Source organism: Pinus tabuliformis, chromosome 6, assembly GCF_031772625.1.
Source record: "Pinus tabuliformis cultivar Carrire ecotype Pingquan chromosome 6, CPIR1, whole genome shotgun sequence".
Classification (NCBI taxonomy): domain Eukaryota; kingdom Viridiplantae; phylum Streptophyta; class Pinopsida; order Pinales; family Pinaceae; genus Pinus; species Pinus tabuliformis.
In genome coordinates this window covers 1,221,548,738-1,221,573,459 of record NC_142292.1, presented here as the reverse complement: position 1 = coordinate 1,221,573,459, position 24,722 = coordinate 1,221,548,738, and positions in this window count along the sequence as shown.

Genomic DNA, 24,722 nt, shown 5'->3' with positions numbered 1-24,722 from the left:
ATCTTCATCATGAGACAAACAGTTTTTAACATTAACTGTTTTCTCTATGCTTCCATCCCAAGCTTCCTCCTCAATAAACTGAACATCTCTGCTCACGAAGAATTTCTTGGTGGATGGGATATACAACCTGTAAGCCTTGGATTCCTCATAGTATCCGATGAAGATACATTTCTCCCCTTTGTTTCCAACTTGCTCCTTAGCTGATCTGGAATGTGTGCATAAGCCACACATCCAAAAACTTTCATGTGGGTGACTCCTTGCTTTCTCCCACTCCATGCTTCTTCCGACACTTTGTTCATCACAGCTTTTGTAGGACACCTGTTCAAAATATATACTGCACAGTTTATGGCTTCAGCCCAATAATCATTTGGCAAATGCTTTGCCTTCAACATGCTCCTCGCCATATCCATAATGGTCCTGTTCTTCCTTTCAGCAACTCCATTTTGTTGCCGAGTGTACCTTGCTATAAATTGCTTGTGAATTCCATTTTCTCTGCAAAACCGTAGGAATTCTTTGGAGATATACTCACCTCCTCTGTCTGTTCTCAAAACTTTGATGCGCAGCCCACTCTGATTTTCCACAAGTGCTTTGAAATTTCGGAATTTTTCAAACACTTCACTTTTGTTTTTAAGGAAATAGACCCAAGTCTTTCTTGTAAAATCATCAAAAAATGTTAAAAAATATTGGCTGCCTGCTAAAGATGGAGCTTGCATTGGTCCACATAAATCTGAGTGGATGATTCCTAAGGGTGCCTTTGCCCTTATGCGTTTCCCTGATGGAAAACTTTCTCTGTGTTGTTTTCCCAATATGCAGCCTTCACAAAGGCTGTCTGGTTTCTCTATCAATGGTAATCCTCTTACCATTCCTTTTCTGCTCAACAAGTTAAGACCTCCAAAGTTGAGATGTCCAAATCTCAAATGCCACAACCAATTTTCATCTTTTGGCATACTTTGGAAAGCCTCTTGGGAAACTGCCGCAATTACTTCTTTATTTCTCAAATCTGCCCTTATCCTGAGAGGGAACATCCTGTTCCTCGTCATCTTCACTTCAGCAATGTATCGCTTGCTAGGTGCTATATCCATGATGGTGCATACATCATTTTCAAAGAAGACATTGTAACCCTTTTGAACAAGCTGTCCAATACTCAAGAGGTTACATCTCATTCCAGGAACATAATAGACATCTGCTATGGTTTTCCTTTCACCTTGCTTTGTGAATATTTTAACTTCTCCTTTACCCATAACAAAAATTTTACTATCTTTCCCAAGTGTGACTTGTGACTTCACACTTTGATCTAAAGCAGAAAACAGGGCTATGTTTCCTGTCATATGGTTACTACAACCAGAATCTAGAAACCATATATCTTCACTATTTGTTTCAGCCATATTACAAGCTAACAACACATTACCTTGGCTGACATTTTCTCTAGTAATATTTGCATTAGATCTATTATTCACATCATGCTGTTTCTTCCTACATTCACTGGCATAATGCCCATATTTTTTACAGTAATAACATTGGACATTGGATTTTTCATACATTTGTCCTCGAGCATGATGTTGTCCTCTTTGTTGGCTGCTGCCTTGACCTTGGTTCTGATTAGGATTGCTGCCTCTTCCTTGAGCATTCGCTGGACTGTTCCTTCCACCTCTGTTTTGGCTTCTGATTCTTCCTCTCTTGTTTCCTCTTCCTTGACCTCTTCCTCTTCCAAAGGGAATCTGGGTCTTGAAGGCTTGCTCTAGAGATGAGTTTTCATTCCTACTCAACCTCTGCTCATGTGCGATTAGTGATGCATGAAGTTCATCAACTGAAAAGTTTGAGAGATCCTTTGTCTCTTCTATGGTGGTGATAATCACATGGAACCTTGAGGGTAAGCACCTCAATAGTTTCTCCACAATCCTCCTTTCTTCAAGTATCTCTCCATGAGATCTTATTTGTGTGACCAGACCAATTACTTGAGTGAAGAATGAGTCAATATTGTCTGACTCTTTCATGTTCAGATTCTCAAAATCTTTCCTCAACAATTGTAGTTTTGTTGTCTTCACTCTCTCCATGCCTTGATAGGCTGTCTTGAGAGCTTGCCATGCTTCTTTGGATGTCTTAGTTGCTGCTAACCTTGGAAACACGCTTCCATGCACTGCTTGATACAAGAAGAAAAGGCCTTTTGAATCCTTCTTCTTGTAGCTCTTTAACAAATCTTTCTCTCCCTGAGTTAAAGCATTAAACTCATTTTCATCTGCTGGTTGTTCAAAACCATCCTCAACTATTTCCCATAAGTCTTGGGAAGCAAACAATGCTTTCATTGTTATTGCCAAATAGTCATAGTTTTTGCCATCAAATATTGGGAGCTGCATACCCATGCTATTGCTCGTGCTGGTGCTGGTGCCAGCCATTTTTGCACTCTAAACTATGCTTCAAAATACAGTGAAGTATTTAAGAAAAATACCTTGGATTCTTTTGCCTGAGACTTCGCTCTGCTGGAGAAGCTCCTGCAGCAAAAGGAACCTTCCTTCAGCTTCTTTGAACCCTTCAAAGAGCCTAAACCTCAGCTCTGATACCACTGTTGGGGATTTTTCTGTCAAAATCCCAAAAACAATATAAACTGCACACAGAGACAATACTCTGATGCTGCCACAGGATCTTTAACACAGCGGAGGTTAAAAAGATTGTTTCTGAGAACAAAGTATAACATGCAAAAAAGGGATTTGTATTCAAAAATAAACTTGGTACAAAATTCATCCTCTTTCACTCAGAGGGATTCACCAGAAAGAATTACAGTGCTATTCTATTCATTCATTTCCCATTACATACAGTATGCTACGCTGCTGCGTATTACAAACATTCACTTGCGCTGCTGCGCTTCTGCTCACACTCACACTGTCTACAAAACAGACAACCACCGACTACAATGCACACATCTATCTTACATACAAAATCTGAATAGTTTTAATGAACAAAAATGGAGTCCCATGCTATGAACTTCTCGAGGTCGTCCTTCTTGTCCTCGACTGAGCTGAACATCTACTCCGGTAGCTGAAAATTCAATGTGCAGGAGCTTGAACGCAACCTGCTTCCTTCTCGCCCATGCTGAAAATTGAAAGCAGTTGCCTACCGCGCTGTACTGTTCCATGCTTACTTTAACTGCCTCCGCGCCAATTCTCTGTTTCTCCTCATATTTTAAAATATATGAGCAACACTTCTAAACTCATAAAATTTCCGTTTGGCGCACTTCAAATGTTAAACCAATATGCTTCGGGAACCCATCGGGTCTGGGCTTCATCGCATGTCGCTTATATAAAAATGGTTGTGTACCCATGGTTTCCCCGATTGCGATATGTCGATCGCACTATGTGCTGATACCTCCGATCATATATATATATGCCTGAAATACATTAAAAATGCCTTGAGCACGGACTTGAAAATTTATCAAAAAACCATTTATAATGCTGTCGGGTCCGCTCCATCGCATCGCAACATAACTCATGTTAAAGCCTGCCATATTGAAAATGCCGATAGCGATACGCCGATGTGATATCAGCGATCGCTCATCACAACTTTTAAATGCATCTTTGTAAGTCCTCCACTGCGACTTCACCGATGCGATATCGGTGATCGCTCATCGGCGATATTTCATATCGCTGCCGCTGCCTATCTCCAATGCTTCATTCCGCCGATACACCGTCTTGCCGATACGCCGACGCGATCTGGACCGCTGACCGGCCAGATCCAACAGCTGAGATTTAAAACAGATCCATCAGCCTGCAATTTGATTTTTAGATGATTTTGCCTCCCGATTCTTGGTGAATTGCACGGTTACTGTCCTCATGCTGCTGCATGGCTCAACTGTATCGCAGTTGAAATTATATTTTCAACAGTAGTGGACGAAGATTCCATGGTAAGTTCCACTTCAAGAAATGGTTTCAACTTTGCATTGTTTGCCTTGTTAGAAGCCCCTCTCCATTGGCCAATAGATTGGGACTCCTCAAGTCGTGACAAAGGCCTGTTGGGGTGATATGTATAGTTGTGTTTTTACCAGAAATGCTGAAATATAATAGGGATACCAAATTCCTTTTGCCACCTCTTCCTTTCAATTGAGAGAAAATAGGTGCCTAAGTTTCCTTGATATCTCACCTTCATTGTAATCCCGCATTATATATATATAAAGTTAGCGTCCCACTTGAATTTGATAGGGACCTTTTTTGGTATAAAGGCCCAAAGCACAATTATTTACCAAAATTGGCAGTTTTACAATTTTTTATTAGCAAGGTACTGGAAATGTGAAGAGAAAATGCATAAGAAGTTCCACGGAGAGAAGTATTTCCTATGGTACATGACAGGTGCCATCAAATTTTACAAATTTCTCTTGTTTCGTAGTTTTCCTTTAAGATCCTGACACTTTAGTTGTGCATAACTGAGCTACCATAGGATCAATATTTGAAATGGTAAATTTAACACCCAAGTGTAGCGTCGAATTTGGCCCACTTCAACAACTCAAACCCTTTCAACTTTGCATTAATCACTGTCCACTTCATTGATGACTAAATCAACATGTCTGGATATGATTAAGTACATGATTAATTAAGATCGAGGGGTAAAAGCATGCTAATGTGTCTCATTATATGGAAAAAGCAAAAAAGTACTCAAAAGAAGAAAGATAAAAATATAATATAAAAATATCAATTAAATGAGTTGAGTTTCATACTTGTTAGTTATAAAAAATAAATGCTAAATTTGTAACAAAGCTAACTCACAATAAATTTTGGTAAAAGCTATAGTGAACCTATTTAATGGGTTTAGAAAATATAAATAATGTTATAAAAAGTAAATACTAAATTTGCAAATAAGTCAACTGATAGTAAATATTGGTAAAAACTATGGTTAATCACTCACAAAATATAAATAACTTTATGTAAAGTTAAATTAAATGATTAAACTCTTTAAATATATATATATATAAAATAGAATTAGAATCTCTAAACAAATAATTTTATATATTATATTTTGAATAATATAAAATATGTTATTATAATCATAATTAGAAATTTTATTATAAAAAAATTAAAATATATTTTAAAATTTTTCAAAAAATAATTTTAACATTTCGTTATATGTTATTTTCAAATTTCTATTTAAACAAATTGATTTTATTAACTTGAAAGGGTAGTTTCTTGGGTTGCGGTTTTATATATATGAAAAGATGATCATTTTTACTAGTATTTTAATAATAATTAAAAAATATGCTTACTTTTTATTTTTAAATTTGTTTAGCAATCTTTATAATGTTTACAACACATCTCTTAAATAAATTTGAATTAAAAAACATAAATCAATAGAGAAATGGGGGGTCGCAGTTTTGTCACTACTTAAAAATTTATGTAAAATATTAATGATATCTTTTAAAGAAAATGAATAAATTAGATAAAAATATATATATTAAATTTTAGAAAAAATATGACATGAAATTGAATTTAAATTGACATGTTTTGTCTTCTTTTACCACCACCTAATTTTTGATGATTTTGTAAATTTAAGAGTAAACATTCCAACTCCATTTATTTTTATAAAACTTCTTTGCCACAAAAATGGAAAAAGTGATACACATTAACATGCTTTTACATCGAGCCAAGTTGCGATTATATCATTTCATTTAATATTTTTCACTTATTTGGAGATCAAATTAGACTATAATGACTTCAATGTTCAAAATGTTTTAGACCATGACTAAATCAACAGTCGTTGACTAGATAAACTACTTTCAATGAATATGTCAAACAATGTGTTCATACGTTTACTTAGAGACCAGATCATCAATTAATTTGCTCCATTATTCATTGGATGACCATATCATCTTTTAACCTCTTGGACTAGATCGATCAATGACCAAATCAAGTATAAAAATACCAGATCCATTTAATAATGCAACCTTGAGAAATCCTAAACACAACGGTTTTTTTTTAATTAATTTCCTATTGCATCTCTCTCTTTCCTCAAACCACCAACACACAGGGGTATAACCATCGACTAGAATTCAAATCTGCTTCAGTGCCAGAGTAAACCAAGGCTAGATACATGAAACCAAGCATCATAACTTATGCCTTTGATCGTTCCAAGTCTGAGAAGAAATGAAAAAGCATATCAATATTTTCGCATAAAACATGGGACTTTATGGCGCTTATGCCTGAAAAAATGAAGGAAATACTCATAAAAAAACTCAGGAACATACTTTTACGCCCATACCACATCAGCATGAGACAATTGACGCTTCAAAAATCGATGTTTTAGTCAGAGGTATTCAAACTCCATGTGCAACTCCCCCTGAGCTCATGCATCTTCCGCTACAACTTCATTTTAAATTCTTCCTTGTGCTACTCAAGTAGTTGCTACATGCTCCCACTAATACCATGTTAGCTTCATTTTTTATTTAAAGCCAGTTGCTACAACTTTTTCTTCCAAAATTTAACGAGGTGATCTTTGATATGAACATCTTTTTTTACCTCTTGTATGGTGAAATATGAAAAACCTTCTCTTTTTGACTAGATTCCATGAAAGCAAATGGAAACTTTCAATCTTTAGCCATATGGCCAATATTGTAACATATATAATATCTTATGTGACCAAAATATGGATGAAAAGACTCATATCTTCTAATCTTGGGCCTTTGATTATTGTTCCTTTTTGCATGAGACAACATTATGCCCAAAAACATTGCATAAGTAACAATAGCCTAAAAGAAACTTCTAGACCTAATGATTGATGATGACCTTCTTTGATTCCTTGGTTAAAAAGGCTTCCTTTTGTACTCCATCTTTCGTTGTCTATTATGTTGGCAAGGATTCATCATTCCACGTTTATGATCAACTGCTAATGCTTTCGATATTTATGGGAATTGAAGAACTTGATATCCTCCAATGGTGAAGCAAAAGGTCTTCTAGATGAAGGTGATTTTCTAGACTCCTAACTTGGCTGATGATTCAATTTTTGGACTCCTATCTTGCTAGTGTCATTTTATTTGAAAGAATTTTTGGATTTTGCCTTGGAACTAGATTCTCCTTTAAGATTATTCAAGGTTTGTGTACTACTTGTTGGCTTGAGGGGGCTTGGACCCAGGTTCAAAGTTAGTTGCGCTAACCAACAAAACCCTATGCTACCGACCCTTTCAGCAACAACTCACGTATCGGAGGCTGCAGTCTCACCCAAGGCAGTATTGCGGGATGATAGAACTAGATTTCTGCATCCAAAGGACTATGTGATGTGTTTTTGTTAAACTTAGGGCCTTATCCTAACCTTCGCAAACCCTAACCCTTAAAACCTAGAAATTACAACAACTAACAATTAGCAAATCTAAACCCTTTGTCGATTGCGCTAAACATTCATAACATCATATAAATAAGTAGATCTACTTCTTCACGCATCTATTAAGTATTTTTCCAGATTAATTGCATTCAACAGATCAACAATATAGTAAATTCATAACTAAACAATAACACACACATATATAGATAATTCTTCAAAACCAACCTATATTATGCTCAGATCTTCAATTACAGTCTTTTCCAACCCTACGCACACAGCTGCAGGGGCCTGCACACTCAGTTGTGAACTTACCAAGGTCTCCACGCACATAACTGTAGGAGCCTTCCCCTTCGCCTAAGTACAGAAAAGAGACCCAAATCTTTCCTTTTATCTCTTACTTGATCTTGGATATCTCTATGACTGTTTAATGACTCATTTTTATATCTTTCTTCATTATAATACCATGGTTCGTGAACTATGGGCGGGTCACAAAAAAACTTGACTCTTAACAAACTAAGGGGATTTGATCTTCCTAAAGCCCATTTGACTCCTATCAACTTATGCTACTCACGCTCCACTTCTCAAAATGTAGATACTTTACAATATTAACAAAACTTTACAAAATTTGACCCTAGGGGACCCTGTCCATCAAGCTGCCATCACAAAGTCATGACTCGTCCCAAGTCACTCTGCTGGTGTTTCCTCGATGTTTTCTTGTAGACCGTTGAACTCTGTCTTCAATGCTTGAAGATCTGTTGTTGCTTGCGCAGCGGCCTGATGAAATTCTTCGACCAGTTTCTCTATAGTTGTACCTTCGACTACAAGGCCCATGGTTCTCTATGTGTGCTACATAGCCTTCAACTTTCTCTGAACTGTCTGTGAGAGTTGGCTTGCCACATTAGCCTAGGGCTGCATCCTTGAGGATATGTAGGAGGCCTTCCGATGCAACTCATCAATATGGACCTGGATGAACTTTCCCTCCTACAATCTGGTGAACCTTTGCATTGGTGCTAAGGTCCATGTTGTTTCCCTGATCTCAACAAACTGCATCTATTTTTCTTGGATTTCTACTTCAATTTTCTGTAAGTTTGGATCCTCCTCTAGTGAGATCCACATCTCCATCGTATGTTCAAACAATTGGCTACAATCCTTGATTGTAGATTCCAGAGTAGTCATATCCTCTTTAATAGCAGCCTCACACTACTCTCTAACTTCCGGAGGAGTGGTTCACTGCAACTTAAGTTGAAGATCTGATATCTATAGCTGCAGCTCAAAGCGAACCTTTCCAATTTCCTCCATAGATTATTTTACTGCAGCAGCTAACTTCTTGATTTTATCTATGGGGGATTCTTCTGTTGGAATAAGGAGCTCAGGAAGCTCACTACAAACCTGCGCTATTACTACTTCTAGCTGCTAACTGCGTGCAATGACCTCTTCTCATTCTTTGAGTGCTTGGGCCTTTTCCTAGAACATTTGCACATTGTTAGTCTTGACTTCACTAATAACCAGTAATGCCCATTGTTCCTGGACCCTGGGCTCATCTGATACTCCTTGATGCAACTCATGTAATGACTGAATAGGGAGTGCCACATGGTTAAGGATCGAATTCTTCATATGAAATAGGTGCACCCTGTCCTCTAAAGTCTCAACATGAAATGATCCCTCTGGTAATTGCACTATCCAGAGGTCTGTGGTGATCTCTGTTGTTGAGGCTATCATGTTCACTTGCTTCAGCCTCGTTTGTCCTATGCTCGCCTGGGTCACCCCTATTGTTATATACCTAGGGGGGATAATATGGGGTACCAAGGGAGGTACCCAAGGTAATAATGTAATAATGGGATGGGCCATAGTAATAAATAAGGTGGTTAACCCATATCATGTAAGGGACCACAAGTAGTTAGTAATGATGTAATGGGCCCATGGTATTAGTTTGATGGTATGACGGAACCATGGTAATGACCCATGGTATTGTATGTATGAAGCCTATATAGAGGCTAGAGACTCCACAGGGAGGGAGGTGAAGGAATTGTAAAGGATTATTGTATGAACAAGCATATGGCTTGTGGAGTGTTCTCCTTCCTTAAGGAGTGAATGTATAGTGTTACCCTACCTTAAGGGTTTGATCAATACAGAATCATTTTATATTATTTCTGGGTTTATTTGCATTGTCTTATATTTTCATGTCAGATCTATAATATTTTTGTGTTAGATCTATAACAAGTGGTATTAGAGCACTTTCTATGGCAAAAGTGGAGAATTTTTTTTTTTTTTGCAGGATTTCAGGGGCGGCGAGTTTGCAGATCAGATCTGTACGCTTTGGTGCAAGATCTGCTAATTATAATTCCAGATCTGGATTATTTGTGAAAAAATAGCCGATTTCAAAAAAAAATCGGTTGAATCGGAGTCCATATGAAGGAGATATCGCTGATCTAAAAATCAGTGGGGTTGCAGGCAAATTTTCAGGGCAGCGAGTTTGCGGCACAGATCTGGACGTCCTGGTATAAGATCTACAAAATTTAATTGCAGATCTGGATTCTTTGTAAAAAAAATACCCAATTTCAAAAAAAAAATTAGTCGAATCGGAGTCCGGATGAGGGAGATATCGCTTATTTAAAATCAACACTTTTTTGCAGAAATTTTGGTGACGGCGGGAGAGTTGCAGCACAGATCTGAAATTTCAGTGCCTGGATTAAGATTTCTATCACATGGGTAGATGCAGAATGATTGTTCCATTTCTGAAAATAGGTTATAGTAAGGATTCTGAGCAATATTGACTAAACTGTGACAATTTCAAATTTTCGTCATTTTTTTTGTGATGGCAGACCTACCTCAAAGTTTGAGGGACTTGTATAAATTTGATGGCTCTCATCCAGCCAAATGGCTAGCACAAATGGAGAAATGTTTTAGTTTGAATTACATCATGGATGATGAGACTCAGCTGAGAATGGGAAAAATGTACTTGGACAATGAAAGATGGCAATGGTGGCAAAGACATCAACATTGCTATCAAAAGCCCTTGACTTGGGACATATTCACAAAAGCTATTATGGACCACTTTGACTGTAAAACTAATCTTGTGGATAAGCTCACATAGACAGACACACAGCCTAGCAAAGATTTTATTTTTACAGGAAAGAAGGAAACCAAGGAACCTAAAGGGTTATTTTCTGCTGGTATCTCCTTATTGTAGGTTCATGGATTGATTTAGAAAGAGAAGATCATTGTTTTTATAAATCCTAGTTGCAAGCATAATTTCATCAATATTAATTTGGAAAAAAAATTGCAAGTTCCTGCAAAACACATTGAAAACACACACGTGGATGATGAGGATGTTCAAGGGTATAAGGATTTGAAGATGTGTTGCATGGTGATTTTTATACTTCAGATATGGATAACATGGATGTTGTTTTGGGATACCCTTGGATGGAATCAGTGAGTACTATCAATATTAATGTATAGAAGAAATTCCTGAAGCTCTGGTATAAAAAGAAGAATATTACATTGCAGGATATTTCCATTAATAAACATGTAGAGTCCAAGGAGGCTGAAGCAGAGATGTTCCAAGGACTGCCATATCAGATGATGAGCTAGTGATGATCGACAATCAAACACAAACAAAGGCTGAAGCAGAAAAGGTTACAGGTGTTGATACATTAGATGAGGGCTCAGTGGTTGAAGTAATATTGGAAGATAAGACACCACAGCAGGCACCACAACATGCACCAGATCACAGTCAGGCTCCAGTAAGGGTGAATTAAATAAAAAGACACAGTGGGTTAAAACTTCAACATATTATCACCCACATCACCCCGCAAGACAACAACCAAGAAGATGGCAACCAATTAGCCCCAAGGACAACAACCCTCGTAGGATAGATAAAGAGGAGCGAAGATCCACCTACTACACATCCACACAAAAGAGCTACCACGGTCAACTTCCATCTCAAAACAACGAAGCACTAGTGAGACTAAGGGTTCACCTTTCTCTTGGATGGCTAGATGCATGTGCATGGTACCAGTGGACTACTCTTTTGAGTAGATCTTATTATTTGTGTTCTTCCCATGTTTCGGGGACGAAACATGCTAAGGGTGGTGGAATGTTATATACCTAAGGGGATAATATGGGGTACCAAGGGAGGTACCCAAGGTAATAATGTAACAATGGGATGGGCCATAGTAATAAATAAGGTGGTTAACCCATATCATGTAAGTGACCACAAGTAGTTAGTAATAATGTAATGGGCCCATGGTATTAGTTTGATGGTATGAGGGAACCATGGTAATGACCCATGGTATTGTATGTATGAGGCCTATATAGAGGCTGGAGACTCCACAGGGAGGGAGGTGAAGGAATTGTCAAGGATTATTGTATGAACAAGCATATGGCTTGTGGAGTGTTCTCCTTCCTTAAGGAGTGAATGTATAGTGTTGTCCTACCTTAAGGGTTTGATCAATAAAGAATCATTTCATATTATTTCTGGGTTATTTGCATTGTCTTATATTTTCATATCAGATCTATAATATTTTGGGGTTAGATCTATAACAAGTGGTATTAGAGCTATAACACTTGTTTGGACCCGCAATTCCTTTAGGCCCTATTGTAATTTGTCCAATGCCTGATGGTACTGGTCCTTGATGTGTCCCCAAATAGTTTCTGTGGTTTTGCAAACCACATCATCGATCTAATCAAGGTCCTCCTCCGTGAGGACCAATGGTGTCACACTCATAGACTTGTCAGACTTTTGCTTCTTGTGAGGTCTCGTGGAACTTCGCTTTTGCCTCTTCCTAACCTTGAAGGGGGACTCCAAGTTTCTGCTCCCTTCCTCCTCACCTTCAGTCTCAACCACAACAGCGGTGTGCTCTGTTTTAGGTTCGTCAAGGTCAATAGTGACCTGCGACATGGTTGCAGCTTTCTCCTTGGTGCTTTTGTCTCTTTTGTAGAGACCTTTTCTTTCGATGCTTCCCTCTCTTTGAGAGAAATATTTTCCTTCTGTGTTGTCGTAGTTGGCGTTTTCCCTATTTTCCTTATGAAACCTTACTTGTTCCTGCACCTGCGTTAGATGGGCTGAGCCATTTTCTTGGCCATTTGTTGATGACCCCCATAATGTCATATTCTACAACTAAGTATGGCAACTTATTCCATGTGTTCATGGCATCCTTCTTTGCGTGTATGGGCAGATTTTGAAAAAATTCGTTGAAGTCTGCAATATTAGCATTCTGCGCATGTAAGCTTGGTGATAAACGTGGTTGTTGGTTGATAAACTGATGTAGGAGCATTCTTCAAAGTCTATAAGACCCATGAGTCTTATTTCACATTTAAAAAAGGGAGTGGGTTCCCTTAATCATTTTATTTATTTTCCTAAGTTTAGTTGAGTTGAGGGGATTTTTAATTGCAAACTTGATTAATGAAAAATATATTGTGAATGTAGAGATTTGAGAGGAAGTTGAGTAATCATAAGAAGAGTGAGGATTTGAGGGATTCAAAAGCTTCATTTAGGATTTGTTTGAGGTAAAGGTGGAGCTGAAGAGATACTTTAAGAGGAAGTGAGCGATTGTTGGATCTGAACTAAATTGGTTCTTGAATCCATTCTTGTATAAATTGTAATATCTTAGATAATTTAAGAGGTTAGACAGGTTAGACAGGTTAGACATGTTAGACAGGTTAGCTAGAGGCTATCTAGAGTGAGAGAGTTAGAAGATATTAAGAGTAGAAGTGAGAATTTAGGAGGAGTGATAGATGGATTTTATGGAAAAGGACTAAATCAGTCGAATGTGACTGGTTCTCTTGTAAATATTTTAATATCAAATCAGTGTGGATTTGTGGATACCATGTGTGGGAATTTGTATTTGTATTTTCTTTCATAGCCCTATAATGCATTTGATTGTGAACCTATGAAATATTGTGGAATTCTGCACGAATAACACGAATGACTGATGGAAATTCTTTCACGGGATTAGTATTTAAATTGCTTAATTAAAACCTGTGTGTAAGCATGAAGAATCAGGATTCCTTTCTGAATGGACAGAGAGTCCTAACGGGTCATTGAATCCGATTGAAGAATCGAAATTAAGTCCTTGAGTAACATTGATTAAAGAAATATATGGATTAAGCTCAGGAGGGAGTCGCGTAGCGGAACAACAGAAGGACCAAAACCATTGAAGAATGTCGTAAAAATACAAGTAAAGAGAAGGATGAGTAATGAAGTGTTGTTGCACAGGATCTGTTGGATCTTTAGGATCAATGGGCAGGATTAAGTCGCGTCAAGAAGAACAATTAATATCACATCGGAGGAAAGCTTCAGGAGTGAATGAACGGGCCTCATGCCTTGAGCGATTGAATCGTGGACCATCGGATTAGAAATAAGATCAACGATGGAGGAGCCTTCTTAAATATCGCATCACAACGTTATATTGATATGTGAACTAACCTCGTAGACAAACGATCGTCGATGCGATCATCGGAGTGATCGCATCGCAAACATACAACGGTATTGATCAAGGAAAAGACTATTGAGGCATGCGATAAGAAGCGGACCTGATCAATTATATGGGTGTGGTTAATGGTATTTGAAATCCAATAATGCATTATCACATATCAGATGCGATAGTTCATGTGTAATGTGACCTGTGGAGATAGTGATTGTGATTGCGATAAAGCATGCATCGAAGAATGTGCAGAGACATGGAAAAGTGGGGAAAAGGTAAGATTTCCTATGTTGTGGAGTATTTCTATTATAAAAGAATTATAATATAATATAGTGCGGATATGAGGATTTCATGTGCAAGTCCAAAGGAATGAGTGGGATTTAGTTTAATGTGTGGTTATATATATATATATATATATATATATATATATATTGGGTTAATAAAAGGTTAACGAAGGTTTAAGAGGGGTGATTAAGTCCTGATAAAAGGAGAATGAGTTCCGATATAAAGGAAACCATGGTTTAATGGTTAGACTTTGTTAGTCTATAAATCATTCCACATAGAGAATTGTTAATGGGCCTTAAACCTTAAGAATTGAAGATTTGACTCCTTAGAGAGTTAAAAAAACCTGGGACAGATAGGATTTATGCATAGTATATGCACACTATGGGTATACGTATGATTTCTTGCGTCATTTGGTATCAGAGCAAGATTAATGCTTTGTAGAGATTGGTTGAGGGATTGAATTTTATTCCTAGCATATATATAATTTGCATTGTAATGGATCTAATACAGAGGGAGAATAGAGCACAAGGTTTCATGCATAGAAGAACTCTGAAATGTTACAAGCAATGAAGACTTCAGTCGATTCATTCAAGATAGACTGTGGAAAAGGGTTGAGGAAGATAGGATCAGAAAGGATCTTGTAAGTTTTAAAGCTTTAATGGTATGTGTAGGTGAATGCAAGTAGCAGGTAATGAAATTCCAGCAAGTAGTTGTGACAAAGGAGCAAGTGAAGAAATTGCAGCAAAGATATTGTAAGGAAAGAAAGTGAATATGGATGTACTCAGCAAGAACAAAAATTCGGTTGAAAGAAGAATTGAAGTGCAGACAGTGAAAAGTAAAGCAACATGTGTATTGCCCAGCTAGTGAAGGATGAAAGAGATAGATCAGTAGGTATGAGTTGTATTTTGATGTTGGTTCATTTGAATTGTTTTTATAAGGGAAGAGAGTGATAGCAGCAACACATAGTATCAGATTGTGTAAAGAAAGAGAGGAGTTGTGTTAGTGGCAGTGAACCTAAATATTCCAACTGAAAATTGGACAGGGAGGACAGTTAAAGTGTTCTCAAGAGAAGACAAGTTGAGGATACAAGCCTAAAGAGATCAAAAGAGAATGCTTAAGAGGTTCCAGAGATAGAGAACCAGTTCTTGCCAAAAGACCAAGTCTAGAGGAGCGATTAGTGAGGTAAGCGACAACAGGGAGGACTTGTTGTCGCAAAGGCTTAGTGCAACTCATAGTCAGTGAGAAGGTCATAGAGATAACAAGGAAATGACTACTGATAGTCATAGTAGGGGTTCAGAGAGAAACCACAACAGAAGAAAGGAATATGCCAAGGAAAAAGGCAACGGAGAGAAGATGAGTCAAGAGATATTTGACAGAGAAATTACAGAACTGAAGGCAATTATGGATACCATAATAGTGCTACTAGAAATATGTGAAGAGGACCAAAGGTATGATTGGACTATTAAAAGAAAGAATATAAAGTGGAAGTTGTTGCAAAAACAGATAAAGAGGAGAATGTATATCAAATTAAGAGAAGAACTCAGAGCAGTTGAGTTAGAGATGGAAGATAGCTATTGTAGACGCAAGCAAGAGATTTACCTTGTTGAGGAAGGAATCATTGATGATTTCTTGAACTGTTGGACAAGTTAGAACTAGTAGAGAGATGTGATGATTGAAACATCAAAGAAAAAGGAGCCTAGTATTTGTGAAACTAATGATTTGTGCATGTATGCAGGTGATGAACAACCTTTAGAAGATATGTTTATGCAAGTTGCTAAAGAAATGAAACTGTTAGAAGAGATGGATGTGATAGAACAATTCTTGATTAAAAATGTGTTCAAGGACACTAGAGATGAACAAATGTTGAAGACTACTAAGGAGGATGAAGATAATGAATCCAGTAAGACTTGGAAAAAAGATGCAGACAGTCTGAAAACAAAAGGAAATTGCATATTGCAAAAGGAGAAGTATAAAAGAGGTATGAAGATGACCTTATGAAAAGAGAAAACAAGAGTGTAGATGCAATACAAACACTTGAGGTAATGGAATTATCTCTTCAATTTTTATTCAAAAATTATGAACCTGTATTAATACTTAATGGAAAAGAAATTATATTGGAAAGACATAATGGATCATTAATGGAAAGGACTCTTACTAAAGAGTGTATTATGGAAGATGATAGAAACAAGGCTTATAAAGAGAATTCAACCCAAGGAGGTACAATTAATCCATTCAAGCTTATGAAGAAGAAAGGAAAAGAGGACAAACAGGAACTCAAAGAGAGGGTGGTAGAGACTGATGCATAGCTGGAGATTGAAGATAGTTTTATTTGTACAAATTGCAAAAAGAGTAAAGGTGAATGTAAACAACAAACTAAAAATAGACAAGGAAATCTCATAGGATGAAGGTAAGAATGATTTTATGAACTATACATATGCAGTGAGCATCCAAGGGGAGCAATGGAAGGTGATATTGATGGTGTTGATAGTAATTTTCACTGTTGTAAAAGGGACTCTACAGCGGAATGGAAAACCTATGGTATATAGTGATTTTGTTTCTTGCATTGAAACAAATAGAACTTTAGGTTCTAAACTCAGAGATTGGCAGATTTTGATTGAAACAAAGGAAGAATGGAAAAGACAACTTAGTGGCTTACAGATTTGTAAGGAATGAACAAGAAGAATGAAAAGGAGTGTGAAAGGAAGGAAGGCCAGAGAGAAGATCAAAGAACAAAATTCCGAACTTAGACAACATTCAGAACAAAGTGAAGCCAAAGAAGACTTTTCCAAGACAAGATGACATGACAAGTTTGATATGTCATATATACATCAAGAGGATGATAAATCAGAAAAATTATGGAGCAGAGTTAATGAGGAAAGATATGGAAAACATAATATATTTTTTGATTTTGAGTTATTAATTGTTGAATGTGGTTTTCAAGATGAAGGACAACCTACTCTTGGAGATATGTTTTCACAAGTAAACATGAAGGAATGTGTAAATCCTGGAATTACAGAAAGTTGGTTTTCCTTATGGAAACAAGAGGATGAGAGTAAGCAATGAGTTGAATCAGAAGCTTGGAATAGAGGAAGGAGAGTTGACATAGCTCTTAAACAAGTTATTGCAGAAGAGGAAGAAAATTGCAGGGGAAGTGAAAGTATAGTCCACAGACAGATTTTGTTCTTAATACAAAGGAGGCTTAAATGTCAAGAGTTTATCTTGAGGTTGCAATTGGAAAATTGGGTGAATAGTTCAGTTAAATTTGATAGGAAAATGGAGGGAGTTGAACAAAGTTCAATAACTAAAATATTTGCAGCTAGGGAACAATGTGTAGTTGGAAGGTTATATGTTCTTGTATTAAACAAGAACCAATCTTCTTTCAAGATTGGAAGGACTCTACTTAAGCTATTGGATAGGTGGATGATGAAAACTACAAAGGTGATGAACATGAGGAATTATCAAAGTCAACAAGTCAAGGGAAGATGGAAGGATATACAGGACAACATAAAGAAATTGGTTTATAGACAGAAGGAGATGCTGGTGATCGAGTCAAAAATCAAACGAAACAATCAGGTGTAGGACAGGAGAAAATACATAAAGATGGAGATCAATTCTATTGAGATGATGACAAGACATAAATGAATAGAGAAGAAAAGATGTATGTTGTTTGAGGAGATGTTTATGTAGGGTATCAACACAAAAACATTATGCAAAGGAGATGCTTGTGAATGCAAAGCAAAAGGACATCCACAACATGGAGTTTGGCACCCAAGAGAAATAAAGGAGGCAGTAAATTCACCTGCAGTTGAAAGAGATCAGGAAGCCAATTGGAAGACGAAATTTGATGAAGTTTACAACAAAGGAAGTGGAAAGACTCATGAATAGGAGTCCATGAATTATTTCAACCTGGGGAGTCTGTTGCAGGAGCATTCTTCAAAGTCTATATGACCCATGAGTCTTATTTCACATTTACAGAAGGGAGTGGGTTCCCTTAATCATTTTATTTATTTTCCTAAGTTTAGTTGCGTTGAGGGGATTTTTAATTGTAAACTTGATTAATGAAGAATATATTGTGAATGTAGAGATCTAAGAGGAAGTTGAGTAATCTTAGGAAGAGTGAGGATTTGAGGTGTTCAAAAGCTTCATTTAAGATTTGTTTGAGGTAAAGGTGGAGCTGAAGAGATACTTTAGGAGGAAGTGGGAGATTATTGGATCTGAACTAAATTGGTTCATGAATCCATTCTTGTATAAATTTTAATATCTTAGATAATTCAAGAGGTTAGACAGGTTAGCCAAAGGATAGATAGAGCAAGAGAGTTAGAAGATATTAAGAGTAGAAGTGAGTATTTAGGAGTGATAGATGGATTTTATGGAGAAGGATTGAATCAATCGAATGTGACTGGTTCCCTTGTAAATATTTTAATATCAAATCAGTGTGGATTTGTGGATACCATGTGTGGGAATTTGTATTTGTATGTGCTTTAATAGCCCTATAATGCATTTGATTGTGAACCTGTGAAATACTGTGGAATTCTGCATGAATAACACGAATGACTGATGGAAATTCTTTCACGGGATTAGTATTTAAATTGCTTAATTAAAACTTGTGTGTAAGCATGAAGAATCAGGATTCCTTTTTGAATGGACAGAGAGTCGTAATGGGTCGTGAATCTGATTGAAGGATCGAAATAAAGTCTTGGAGTAACATTGATTAAAGAAATATATGGATTAAGCTCAGGAGGGAGTCGCATAGCAGAACGACAGAAGGACTAAAACCATTGAAGAATGTCATAAAAACACAGGTAAAGAGAAGGATGAGTAATGAAGTGTTGTTGCACAGGATCCATTAGATCTTTAGGATCAATGGGCAGGATTAAGTCGTGGCAAGTGGAGCAGTTAATATCGCATCGGAGGAAAGCTTCAGGAGTGAATGAATCGGCCTCATGCCTTGAGTGATTGCGATATGCGATTGAAGCGTGGACCTTTGGATCAAAAATAAGATCAATGGTGGAGGAGCCTTCTTAAATATTGCATTGCAAGGTTATATTGGTATGTGAACTAACCTTGGTGACAAGCGATTTCCGATGCGATCATTGGAGTGATCGCATCACAAACATATAACGGTATTGATCGGGGCAAAGAGTATTGAGGCATGCGATAAGAAGTGGACCTGATCAATTATATGGGTGTGGTTAATGGTATTTGAAATCCAATAATGCATTATCACATATCGGATGCGATAGTTCATGTGTAATGTGACCTGTGGACATCGAGATTGTGATGGTGATAAAGCATGCATCGAAGAATGTGCAGAGACGTGGAAAAGCACGGAAAAGGTAAGATTTCCTATGTTGTGGAGTATTTCTATTATAAAAGAATTATAATAGAATATAGCGTGGATATGAGGATTTCATGTGAAAGTCCAAAGGAATGAGTGGGATTTATTTTAATGTGTGGTTATATATATAGATATATATATATATATATATATATATATATATATATATATATATATATATATATATATATATATATATATATATATATATATATATATATATATATATATGTATATGTATATATGTATATATGTATATATATATATATATATATATATATGTATATATGTATATATGTATATATATATATATATATATATATATGGGTTAATAAAAGGTTAACGAAGGTTTAAGAGGGGTGATTAAGTCCTGATAAAAGGAGAATGAGTTCCGATATGAAGGAAAGGGTAGTTTAATGGTTAAACTTTATTCGTCTATAAATCATTCTGCATAGATAATTGTTAATGGGCCTTAAACCTTAAGAATTGAAGATTTGACTCCTTAGAGAGTTAAAAAAACTTGGGACAGACAGGATTTATGCGTAGTATATGCACACTGTGGGTATACATATGATTTCTTGCGTCAACAACTCATACTTGAACAAGACCCAGAAGATCTTTGTTTCCATGACACATTTAGTATCCTTCGTCATCCATAGCGAGGCGAATTTCATAGCCTCACATAAGTCTGGATCATGTGTTGGGAATTGGCTCTCCTCAGCCATCCTCCATGCCACTAGAACAATCAACATAAGTAGCCACGCATAGTGGAATTCCTTTCTGTCCTCCTAGGCTTCGCGAAAATCCTCCAAGAACTCATGATAGAGATACTTGGCCCAATTGTATTGGACCCCTTTGCTACACTGTGTAGCCAAAAATACTACTCGTTTCGACACTTCATTAGTGTGACACCTCCTCTTTTTCTTTCCAACCAATATTTGTGTAGAAAATTGCACAACACTATACGATATGGAGCTAATCGCATAGTTGCACAACTTCTTCACTAACCCGAAGTTGATCTTCATCTGTTCTACTAGCTTCTTCTCCTGTGACTTGCCCACAAAAGAATCAGAGGGGTTCACGCCTTGATAAGGAAACAAGGTTATTTGATGGATGAACATGTCGGTAATTGGAATGGTCCCTCCCAACCAAAGGCACCCTTAGTGAACCAGCATCAATAATTGACGCACACAGATAGGTTTAATGATATTGCGGCTAAAATTTAGCACCCAAAACATGTTGATAAATCCCACGCACTCAATTCTAGCTACCCACTTCGTTGGCTCAAGTCATGTAACATTCGACTCCTCATAGTAGACTTTCTTCAGATATTTTCTCAGTTCCAACTATGGGAACTTCGTGTGATCACCCAAGTCCCAGTCCTCCATCTTCAAAAACAGTATCTGGGCCAACAAATTTCCCTCAAAAGGTATGTCCTCCGATAGCAATGGTGTGAAGACTTGTAATTTCACTGAATCTGGGTCCTTAGTCACTTTGGTAGTGGATTTCCTAGGGGGTACATAAGGTGGTAGCTGAGTAATCAAGACTGCTTCATCTGCATCAATCTCTTCAACCCCCATATTTAACTCTTCCTCATCCAAGTCCAAGGGTTTCATTGATGCTTGCTCCTATCCATCTGACCCTTCTATCTGACCTCTGTTGGATTCTTGCGTAGCAATTGCCACAATAGTGCTTGTTGTGGTTTCTTTTTCTTCTTTTCTCCTATCGCAGAGGTAGTGGGTTTAGACCTCGGTGATCTAGGTGCTATGGTAGGGATTGGTGGTGTTGTAGTTATTCTCTCCCAGAATATTTCTTTCTTCCACTCAGGTAAATCATCTTCCCACCTAATTCCTTGCTGTGAAAACTTCTCTTATGTCTCTTTCCAATCCCCTTCAGACGTGTAGCAATTGTCTTGGTGCAAACTAAAGCGCAAAATCTCAATGAAATTTATCTGAAAGAAAAGTGTACGAATGTGGAGCAGGATGTTGTATTTATAGCCCATTTTGAATTCAAATCCATTTGTTCCCTTTATATCTCCATTATTAATTCTCTTTTGGCAGCATATTTCCAAAGAGATGCTCCTTAAATGATTGCCCCCTGCTCCCTTTAATGGAAAAATAGTCATCTAATCATCTACAGTGCTTCCAATGGTCATTTTTTGGCCAGGCTATGCAAGACCCACCATGATAGCACAACTCCTTCATCACAGGTACCTCTGCACCTTTCTCCTAATCATCATGTAGCCCCTTCTCTTCGCCAAACCATCCTTTTGGCAGCGTAGTTTATAGTCCTGCACTTCCTTGTAACTTCCTGAAGTGTTAAGACTGTCCTTCTTCCATATAGTCATTGTGCGGGTGTGGGATCACCCATATATAGCTTCAACCAGCTCCCATTGATTTTTCTTGGAAATACTCCCCGTTCAACTTTGTGAGTTGAATTGCACCTCCATCCGTAATCTCCTTGACGATGTACAGACCCAACCAATGCATCTGAAATTTTGTTGGAAACTTTGTAAACTTGCTATCATACAATAACACTAAATCCCCAATTTTAAAGGTGTGTTTCTTAATATGGCGATCATGCCACTCCTTTTCTCCAGCCTTCTACCCCTGCTGAAGAAAACATGCCAGGAAGTGATCTTCTTCTAATTCAGGTATCTGCACGAGGCATTATGCCATGGTATCCCCGAGTTAGAGGGATAGCGTGAAGTCGCGGGGCCTAAGGTAGAAGTTCTTGACATCTCAAAACCATTGAAAACCAAGCAAGTGAACGTTGGATCAGAAGCACAACTGAAGTTTGCAAATATAAGTGACTACTGGGATGAGCACAAAGTTGACAAAGTCATGGAGTTATTATGAGAATATCAATACTTCTTTCTAACAAAGTTCTCTGATGTGAAGGGGATAGTAGGTGATCTTAACGTTATGAAGATCAATCTGAAGCTAGACGTGAAGCCGGTAAAGTAACGCCCATATCGGTTGAATCCTAAGTACAAATAAAATGTGAGAAAAGAACTAGATAAGATCCTTGCAGTAGGGATTATTAAGCCTATAGAACAATCAGACTGCATGGTGGTTTAATAGAAGAAGACGAAGGGCGAAATATGAATCTGCATAGATCTAAGTAAGTTGAACGATGCTTGTGTACATGATCCATTCCCTACGTTGTCCAGATATGAAGCATTGGAGAACGTTGGGGGTCAAGAAGCCTATCATTTACAGATGGGTTCTCAGGGTATCACCAGATCAAGATCGCACAAGAAGATAGAAGTAAGGCTACCTTCGCCACAAAATGGGGATGTTTTCAGTATACAGTTATGGCCTTTTGACTTAAGAATGTCCCTGTGATATTTTCTAGGGTGGTACCATTTGTTGTTTTGAGGGGGCTTGGACCCAGGTTCAGAGTTAGTTGCGCTAAACAATAAAACCCTAAACTACCGGCCCTTTCGAAAACAACCTGCATAATGTAGGTTGCAGTCTCACCTGAGGCAATGTTAGGGGATGCTAGAACGCGGTTTCTGCATCCAAAGGAATATGTGATGTGTTTCTGTTAAACTTAGGGATTTACCCTGACCTTTGCTAACCCTAACCCTTGAAACCCAGAAATTACAACAACTAACAATTAGTAGATCTAAACCCTTCGTTGATTGCGCTAAACATTCATAACATCATATAAATAAGTAGATCTACTTCTTTGTGCATCTATTAAGTACTTTTCTAGATTAATAGAATTCAACATATCAACAATATAGTGAATTTGGAAATAAACAATAACACATAGATACATAGATAATTCTTCAAAACTAGCCTTTATTATGCTAATATCTTCAATTATAGTCTTTTCCAACCCTGCTCACACAATTGTAGGGGCCCGCGCAGACTTGCCAAGGTCTCCGCGCACACAGCTACAAGAGCCTTCCCCTTCACCTAAGTACAGAAAACAAACCCAAATCTTGACCTTCTATCTCTTACTTTATCATGGATATCTCTATGACTCTTTTATGACTCATTTTTATATCTTTCTTCATTACAATACCAAGGTCTGCGAACCATTGGTGGGTCACAAAACAAATTGACTCTTAACAAACTAAGGGTATTTGACCTTCCTAAAGCCCCTTTGACTCCTATCCACCTACGCTACTCGCGCTCCACTCCTTAAAATGTAGAGACTTTACAATATTAACAAAACTTTACAATATTTGACCCCAGGGGACCCCGTCCCAACACTACTTTGTATCTTTAACTTATTGTTCTTCTTATCTAAATCATTTCTCATTAAAACCACTTCAGCTGCTAATCTTTCACATTGATTTTCCTTTTCTTTAAACTTATTACTCATTCCCTCTTCAATTATCCTTCCCTCTTCTATTTCATTTTTCAAGTTAATAATTTCTTCCTTAAAAACATGTTCTCTTTTTTCTAGTATTTGGAGCTTCTTCAAATCCCTATTTTTTGTTGAGATATTTTCTATTTCAGGCAATGTCGAGTTAATATTAGCTTGATATTCAACTGATATCTCCTCTTAACAATCAACTATTTTGATACTAGGAGAACATATCTCATATGGCTGATCACTTTCCTTCCAAGGGGCCTTCTTCTTCCTCTTCTCTTTTTATCCACCCTTGCTACTAGTTTTTTCTTCATGCGGGGCCTACAACATATCCCAAATATCCTTTGTGAACTTGAGATCCATGACTTTCTCAAGGTCTAGATTATGAAGTTTGCCACAAATTGCACACTTGGCCTAGGCATTCCATTATTTAACTTGTTTTGAACGGGGTTATTTTCCATAACCATTCATCACAACCTTCTAGAATTTAGATCTAAGTACAAATAAATGGGATTTTAACTTCTCTCTCCACTCTTGAAAGTTTGCAAGATTAAGTAGTGGAACACTATGACTATCCATTATTCACCCATATCTAGCTTCCAACAATTAAGTTGCAATAGAAGGAACATGCTTTAATACCAATTGTTGGAAACTTAGTTATACTGAGGGGGGGGAGTGGATCAGTATCATGTCTAAGGAATCATCATAACCAATTTTTACCAAGCATTATTCAATCAATGAAACACTTAGATAACCAACAACATAGTACATCAACAACAAATATAAACATGCATGAAACTTCAAAACACATCATAACATGCAACACTAGTGAACACCATATATTTTAGGTGGAAACCATCATGGGGAGAAAAACCATTTCATTGTTGCTTTCTTTGCCTTCTTCTTATTAAACTTCAATCTTTTCTTTAACATAAATTTGTTAGCCCCAAATAGCTAGGAACAACCACTCCCTCAACATAGATTTGATGGCCGCAACTAGCAAGGAAGCCCCAACTCCCTATCTTAGCAAGCCACAACTTGTCGGAGGCCCC